A 9,384-nucleotide genomic window follows, 5' to 3' on the forward strand; every position below is an offset into this window, starting at 1 on the left:
CCATTTTTTCAGTTGTCCAAAGGCTGCACTTGCACCTTTCAGGTGTTGTTGAATTTCTTCATTGACATCGGCCTTCTGTGGGAGATGGTTTCCAAGGTACGGGAAATACTCAACATTTCTCAGAGTCTCACTATGAAGCTGAATTACTGGAGCTGGGGACTGCTCATTAAGACTTTGTTGATAGAGGACCTTTGTCTTTTGAGTATTAAACATCAATCCCATTCTCTTGTATGCCTTAGTAAAGACATCAACGATTGACTGAAGGTCTGCTTCCAAGTGAGCACATACTACATCATCAGTGTACTAGAGCTCGATTATTGAGGTCAGGGTGGCATTGGTTTTGGCTCAGAGTCAGTTGAGAATAAACATTTTACCATCCATTTAGTAATTAACTCAACTGTGACTGGAAGCTTGTTGGTGGTCAGATGTAGCATCATGGTTATGAATATTGAGAAGAGTGTTGGAGCGATGACGTAGCCTTGCTTAACTACTATCTTAACCTCAAAAGGATCTGTGATAGATCTGTTATTGAGAACCACTGCTCACATATTATCATGGAGCAGGCAAAGAATTGTGATTAATTTTGGTGGGCACCCATACTTCAGAAGGATCCATCACAGCACATCTTGGTTGACAAAAGTTGAAGGCTTTTGTGAGGTCAAAGAAAGCCATGTAGAGAGGTTTATGTTGCTCCTGATAATTTTCCTGCAGCTGGCAAGCTGTGAAGATCGTGTCAGTTGTGCCTCTTGATACCCTAAGCACACGCTGAGATTCCAGGAGGACCTCTTCAGCAAGTGGGAGGATATGGTTCAGGAGGGTTCTTGGAGTGATCTTTCCTGTGGTGAACAGCAAGGCGATCCCTCTATAATTTCCACAGTAATATTTATCCTCTTTCTTGAAGACTGTCACAATCATGGCATTTCTGAGGTCATCTGGGATTTCCTTATCATTCCAGATCCTTACGATGAGAGGAGCTGTCATGAGCTCCTCTCTCCTTGCTTGAAAATTTTGCTGGGGATTCCATCAACTCCAGATGCCTTGTTGTTCTTCAACTCTTGGATCTTCCAGTTATTCTTATCAAATAAGTCTTGATGTTTCCCGGTAAATAATCTAAATATCTCTTTTCAGGCAGTGACAATGGTGGACTTGAAGGCACCCCAAGTGCTACTGACATTCTCCCATTGTTGTTGATTGCAATTTGCCAGTTTTTCTTAAGGCACTGATGTGAGAGGTCTCACTTGATTAAGTATTTAAGTCCTTTGATGTTGATCTTCCATCAGCATTGTTTCTGCTGCAACTGTTGTTTGGGAGCCAAATGAGTGAAGTAACTGAATGGATGAGTTGGGGCTGGTTCAGCAATTATCAGCTCCTAACATAATACTAGTGATGTGGACATCTTTGCAATCCCAGACACAAACAATGACATAATCAATCAGGTGCCAGTGCTCAGATTTCAGGTGTTACCATGATTTCTTGTACCTGTTTTTCTGGCAAAACAGGATGTTGGTGATGGTGAGTCCATGTTCCATGCATTTGGTCAAGAGGAGGATACTGCTGGAGTTGACCTTTTCTACTCCTTTCTTCCCAATGGTTCCGTTCCAGAGGTTTGAGTCCCTTCTGATTCTGGCATTCAAATTGCCAAGAAGAATAAAATTGTCTTCCTTCAGAATGTCTGAAAGGATTTGGCCAATGTTGGCATAGAAGCCTTTGTTGGTTTAACTGGCAGCATCAAGAGCTGGGGCATACATGCTGATGACAGTGGCATATTGGCTCTGTAGCCTAATAATACTGGACAGTAGTGTGTTAAATTAGCACTGCCCATGCTGTGATGCACTACTGCACAGCATATTATCAGGCTACTGCTTAGTAAGCATCCCATGTAGATGCACCCACTGAGTCTTACCCAGTGCAGTGACATCTATGTTGTGTCACTTGAGTTTTTGAGCCATGATTGCAGTACAGCATTCTGGGCATTCACTATTAGGATTGTCTATGAGGGTCCTGATGTTCCAGGTCCCACAACTGATTGATTGTGCATCTTCACTGGTTACAACCACAGTAAAGATGATCCTACTGGGTACAGTTATCCAGTCAGGAAAAAGGTAGGCAGACTATGGTTAGGGCACCTTTTCTAGCCCTCTCCCCATATGGGATGAACACAGCAGATTCTAGAGGATTGCTAAGTCACAGCTACAGCTTCCAAATCACACTCCTGCCTTGCCCAAGTACTAGACTACCTCTTGTAACTGTCACCTTCTTGTCAGCTCATGACTAGACCTTACACTTCTGCCCCCATCATCATTAACTGGCTCAAAGGGTTTGAAAAATGTGCTGGAAAAGCTATTTTCATGGAAGATAGCTGTACATAATTTCATAGTATCATAGTTGGTAGGGTCAGAAGGGACCTGAGCAGATCATCAAGTCCGACCCCCTGCCATGGACAGGAAAGAATGCTGGGGTCAAATGACTCTGGCTAGATGTCTATCTAGCCTCCTTTTGAAGACCCCCAGGGTAGGAGTGAGCACCACTTCCCTTGGAAGTTGGTTCCAGACCCCAGCCGCCCTGACTGTGAAGTAGTGCCTCCTGATATCTAGCCTGAATCTACACCCTGTCAACTTATGGTGGTTATTCCTTGTTACTCCTGGTAGTGTTCAGGGGAACAGGGACTCTCCCATTCCCTGCTGGTCTCCCTTGGCCAGTTTACAGATGGCCACCAGATCCCCTCTCAGCCTTCCCTTGTGGAGGCTAAACAGGTTCAGGTCCTGTAGCCTCCCCTCATAGGACCTGCCCTGCTGCCCCCTGATCAGGTGAGTGGCCCTCCTCTGGCCCCTCTCCATGTTGTCCACATCCCTTCTGAAGTGTGGCACCCAGAACTGAACACAGTACTCCAACTGTGGCCTGGCCAATGTCACATAGAGGGGGAGGATCACCTCCTTGGACCTACTTGTGATACATCTGTGGATGCATGACAAGGTACGGTTAGCCTTCCTGACCGCATCCTCACATTGTCAGCCCATGTTCATCTTGGAGTCAATAATGACTCCACAATCCTTTTCTGCTTCTGTGCTGATGAGAAGAGAGTTCCCCAGCCTGTAGGTATGTTGCTGGTTCTTCCTCTCCAGGTGCATAACTTTGTCAGTGTTGAAACTGATCCTGTTCTCATCCGCCCACCCCTGTAACCTGTCCAGATCTAATTGCAGCCTGTCCCTCTCTTCTAGTATGCCCATTTCTCCCCACATCTTAGTGTCATCCACTAATTTGAATAAGGTGCTTTTCACCCCCTCATCCAAGTTACTGATGAAGAAGTTGAACAGTGCGGGCCTGAGGACCAAGCCTTGGGGAACCCCACTGCCCACATCCCTTCAGGTCAAAAATGACCCGTCCGCCACCACTCTCTGGGTGTATCCCTCCAGCCAATTAGCAACCCATCTGACTGTATAGGCATTGAAACCACAGTTACCTAATTTTTTAATGAGAATGGGGTGAGAGAGTGTCGAAGGCCTTCCCAAAGTCCAGAAAGACTATGTCCACCGTGACATCTGCATCTAAGGATTTTGTGACCTGGTTGTAGAAGGCCACCAAATTGGTCTGACAGGACCTGCTCCTAATGAACCCATGTTGGTTCCCCCTATGCATAATCTTCCCTGCTGGTCCCTCACAGATGTGCACCTGGATAATTTTCTCAAACAGCTTCCCCAGGATCAAGGTGAGACTAACGGACCTATAGTTTCCTGGGTCCTCCTTCCTCCTTTTTTTGAAAATGGGGACCACATTGGCCCTTTTCCAGTCCTCTGGCACCTCGCCAGAACACCACGTGTGCTTGTAAAGCTGTGCCAGGGGTCCCACAGTGATTTCTGCTAGTTCCCTCAGCACTCTGGGGTGGAGATCATCAGGACCTGCTGCTTTGAACACATCTAGTCCCACCAGAAGTTCCCTGACTAGGTCCTCACTGACCCTGGGCCTGACTGTGTCTCCCCTGGGACCGTTAGGAATCCCAGGGGGGGGGATGACCTGGTCCCTGCTCAGAAAAATGGAGGCAAAGAAATTGTTAAAGAGAATAGCTCTGTCATCTGGTGCGACCACCAGATTTTCTAGCATGTCCTGCAGAGGCCCGACGTTACCTGGTACCTTCTTTTTACCTGCTATTATTCAAAAAAAGGACTGCTTGTTGCCCTTGATTTGGGTTGCTAGCTCCAGTTCCATCTCCACTTCAGCCTTCCTAACAGCCCCCCTACAATCTCAAGCCAAGGAGGTATAATCCTTCCTGGTGATGGCTCCTCCCTTCCATTGGATGTATACCTCCTTTTTAGCTTTGAGACATTCCTGGATGCTTTTGGTGAGCCATGGGGGCTTTTGAGCACCCTTGTCCCCTTTGATCCATCTTGGGATTGTCACCCTTTGGGCTTGGAGGATCGTTTCCTTAAAGAATGACCACTCTTCTTGGACTCCCAACTCCCCTTCCTTCCGGGAACTCGGAGCCCCCCCGACTAGTCTCCTTACCTCATTGAAATACACCTTCCTGAATTCCAGGGCTGCTACCTTGCTGCAGGCCTTTGACACCCTATGCTGGATGGTGAATTCCAGCAGGCGATGATCACTTTTGCCCTGGTAGTCAAGAACCCACAGTCCCTTCACCAGGTCATTGCCCATGGCCAGGATCAGGTCCAACAAGGTATTTCTCCTGGTGGGACTGTGCACCTCCTGGGTTAGATGGAGGTCCTGTAACTCGGCTACGAACTTACGTGAGTGGTCAGACCTGGCTGACTACTCTTTCCAGCAGAAGTCCAGCAGTTTAGGTCACCCATAATCACCACGTCCTTTGACTTAACTGCCTCCACAAGCTGACCTGAGAATTCCCAGTCTAGCTCTTCTCCCTGGTTTGGTGGCCTGTAGTAGACACCCACCATTAAGTCCCTTTCCCTTTGACCCCTTTGTATTCTAACCCAGAGCACTTCAGTCTGCCCCTCCTCTGACTCAGTGTTGTTTGTTGAGGGTGTGTATTGCATTTTGACGTAGAGCGCCATACCCCACCTTTTCTTCCTGTTCTAGCCCTCCTGTACAGTCTATACCCCTTGATGTTCACCGCCCAGTCATGCGTTGGATCCCACCAAGTTTCAGTGAGCCCACTATTTCTCTATTTCATCATAAAGAAACTTCTTCACATCATCCTCCACACGGTTCTTAATCCAATGGCAAGGTAGCTAAGACATCTGCTGCCCCCACGACAGCTGTCTGGGTGGTGCTCACAGTACTTGGTGTGCAACTGTTTGTTTGTCAGAATTATCCCTGCATATTCCACTGATAACCTTTTCTACAGCTCTGCCACCTCCTAGGCATTCAGCAAATAAATGATTGGGAAACTTGAAGTGTTGGATTTATCAAGCTTCCTCTTCTCATTTTAATTATATAGATGTATTAAAATTATACAATAACCCCTAGATTTGTCATTTTAAGGTAAGAGTATATAAATAACTGACTATGTTGTGTCTTAGCCTGATCAATTAGCCAAGATCTGAGGCCCTGTACAATTGTTTTCATTAGCAGAAAAGATTGATGATGAGTCATACATATTTTTTGATGTAATCTTATTTATTTACCCAAAACACTATCCCATTTGGGGTCCACACTCCAAAATACTACTTACACTGACTGTTCATTTCTAATTGCTTTTGCTTCTGATATAGATACCCAAAATCAATGTCCCAGCCCATGCACTTGCCATCACACTCAAGGAAAAGCTTTCATCCCATACAGCCTTGCCCAAACCCCTGCTTTGAATAGTAACCATTTCTTTCTCATTTATTCCTTCCCAAAGGGGCATTTATTTGCTCTCCCATTTAGCGTGAATGAGGGTGAAGGCCTATCAGCTCTAATGAGGTTTGTAATTACCTGTAGAACAAAGCCAGGATTGATGGCTGCCATTAAAAAATTCTGTCATAACAATTCATTAATTTCTGGGCTGGACACCACAAATTATCTGACTTCAAGGAATTTTGATCTAATCCAGATTTTTCAGTTTACCCATCTTCTGTGTTTTTGAGGCTGCTTCTCAATTTCCTATAACACAAATCTTACTGTATATTTTTCATACATTTTCTGTGCCTGTGAATACATGTAATAAAATATGATTAATTTAACTATTTACATTGTGAAGTAATGTGCTCTGTGCCTTTCAAAAGAACGATTTATATTAATTTCTTATGAATGCCTGCTTAGATATTGTCATATTATACAAGGAAAACCTCCTTAAACTCCCTTTTTATTTCTGGCATTTATTTCTGGAAATACTGATGTTTACACTTTGGTAAACAAGACACTCAAAAGGTTTGCAATTGATTTTGTGTTCTAATAAGCAACCTTTTTAAATGTCTTCTCCTGTCTAACTTCAGCAGTCATTAAAGTTAGGATTCAAACTTATCTATACATTTAAGTATTAAATGCTTTAATATTAGAGTCTTTATTCCTGAGGGCAATTCAGTTTAACTAGGTTAGGTGCCTATGTTTTCTGAACACACAATTGGAGGGAATCTGGAGGCATGTAAGAACTATTCAGGTTTAAGTGCCATAGAGAATGGAGAGTGACAGTTTTCAAAGAATGGTAACAAAGCACCTAGAGCAAGCCAATAGGAAATGTTATTGAACTCTGGCCCCTCTCAGGAACTTAGGCTCCTGAATCATATTGTCAACCAAGCGCCTCCATTTACTTGTGATTTACAATGATTCACAATACTTATTTCCCCTTCTGGAGATAGCCACATAATGGTTTCTAAAGAGGAGGTAAGGAATAGATAGATGCCTAGTTTGTGCATCCCAATACAGCTAAGGCTCCTAGCTGACCAGGAAGTAGGCAGTCATGGGTATGTTGAGAAGTATATAAATGTTTAGGGAACTTTATAACTTAAAATTTAGTCACCCCCAGAGTTAAGCAGAAGCTGAAAAGGGTTTTGGAGGACTTAGGCTGTCTATGTACATGCTTATAAGCGTTGGGGGGAACATAGGTGAATTAACAGATGGGCCAGCTCTGCCCAGGCCCAGGGGCCACTACCAATTTGGGCCTCTGGGATCCTCATCAGCAGAGAGGTGAAAGCCACCTAGCCAGGCTGTGCCAGGAGCACCATACCATGCTGTGTCTCTGTGCGGCAGCTGCCCCCCCCCACCAATTCATCTTAGCCCCAGCTGTAGCCATCCCTCCCAATGCTGCCACTCACCCACAGAGGTGCAATGTAGTGCTCCCAGCCCGACCTGGCCCTATGAATCTGAGCAGCCATGCGGGACACAACCAGGAAGCAGCTCCCTGCATGTAAGTCTAATAGGGGCCAGGAAGGAAGCTACACAGAGCCTCAGGCAGCTGGGCAGGGGGGGCTGCCTCAGAGTGATCAAGAGTGGGAGAAGTGGGAGATCCTATGAGGGGAAAGTGTGTGCCTGGGTGTGTGTGTGTGTCTGAGTAAGTATGTGTCTCTGTGTCTCTGTCTGTGCCTGTGTGTGTATACATGTCTGTGTGCATCTGTATGCCTGTGTATGTGTGTCTGTGCGTGTACCCCTATGTTCATGGCAGGGAGAGTATGTTTGTGTCTGTGTGTCCATGGTCAGAGAGTGAGAGTAGAGTGTGTGCCCATCTGTGCGTGAGTGCCTGTGCACACGTGCACATGCTTATACATTCAGCTATAGTGGGAGAGGCAGGGAGAAGAGGCAGGCATGTGACCCCCTCCCCCTCAACCTCCAGCCCAGCAGAGTTCCCCCAGCCTCCTCCTGCCAGCATCAGGAGGGGAATGGGCCCTTTTCACCACCTCAGGCCTAGCATTTCAAAATGACTGTGGAACACTTTATCTAAAGCTCTTTCAATTAGATTTACATAAAGTTCCCCATGGCCATTTTGAAATGCTTGGGGGCTTATTACATGTTACAGTGAGGCAACGCTGGAACATTCTGATTTGACTGCACAGCAGACTTGATTAATTGAGTCTCCTCTAACATGTTCTAATTAGAATGTGAATGAGCACATCTATAGGCCGCCCTTATTTTAGTTACCGACAATAGTCATTAGATGGAGATTTGGTGCTTAACTCCTTTTTCAATCAAACCCAGGGGTGCTGAACCCTTCAGCTCCACCTGTGGGCTGAATGGTGAGGGTTATCTACCAGCTAGGCCAAGGCCAGCTTGGAAATTTGGAAGCAGGGGAGTGATGCCAGTGTTAATTTTTGCTACTCTGCCACCACATTTCCAGATCGATGGGGAGCCCTGCAGGCCGAATGACGTGGGTCCATGGGCTGAACGTGGCTTGCAAGCCAGAGATTGAGCATCACTGATCTAGCCTTTTGTTCCTGACACTGTTAACACTCATCCTCACAAGTGGCCAATAGGAAAACCCAAGTGGATAAAGACATCTCTAGTGACACTGGGCTTTCAGGAGTATGACCTAGATTTATTTTGACCTAAGAGTATGACCTAACTTTCTATTATGTCTACAATTTAGGTTTAACTCTTTATTTGACACCCCAAAAATGGAACTGCAAAGGGATTAAGTGTGGTCTGGCTCAGTGGACTCCACCATCTCAATGGTGCTGGAAGGGCCCCTTTTGCAAAACACTCTGGCTGTTTGTAGACGTTGGGGGGAAAAAATGAAGCAGTATGAAGGGTAGGTGCTATATGGCCTAGGCCCTCTCCAGCATGATGTCTTACTGAAGAAGGACATCAGAATAAGGATTAATGTTATCACAGCTGCTCTCCAGTGTTATCTTTCTCATCTGACATGTCTTTGATATTTTTAAGGTTAAGAGCTGGTTATGCTAGCTGATTGGTCCAGGCCTGTCCCTTGGAGGAATTTATTTGTGGGACTCTGCCTGTCCTTACACCCCACCCATACCACATCCTAGATGTTATCTGATTTTTTTATTTTGGATCATGACCCCTTGTTACAAGTATGGTAGCCCTTCCTATGCCACCATGGTCCTGGTCAAGCCCTTCTAATCAGTTCAGTAGAAGTCTACCAGTGGCCCCACCCTATTCAGTTCACTGCTCAATCGGGGTTCATCCCCTTCTATTAATTGTCTAACAGCCTTCAAAACTAAATCAACTTAAATCAATTCCCCTGATTCCTTCACTGTCTCAGAAGGTGAACCTGAAGTCCCTTCATTCATTCAGGGTTTACCCCCCGTCCCTCCCAACCAATTCATTAGCAGTCCCAAACAGATGTCACCTTAAGTCCAAATATCCATTCAGGGTTTATCCCCTTCTATCAATTAAATAGTAGACCAAAACAGAAATCAGCTTAAGAGATGAATTCACACCCAGCTGCTCTACTACCCTGCTTACGGAAAGCTTGAGCTGCTGTGCCACACCTGGCCCATCTCTTCGGGTACCGACTTCAGCCCTGGGCTTCAATCC

This window comes from Crocodylus siamensis, chromosome 1 (genome assembly GCF_052110815.1).
Source record: "Crocodylus siamensis isolate JL-2025a chromosome 1, ASM5211081v1, whole genome shotgun sequence".
Taxonomy (NCBI): domain Eukaryota; kingdom Metazoa; phylum Chordata; order Crocodylia; family Crocodylidae; genus Crocodylus; species Crocodylus siamensis.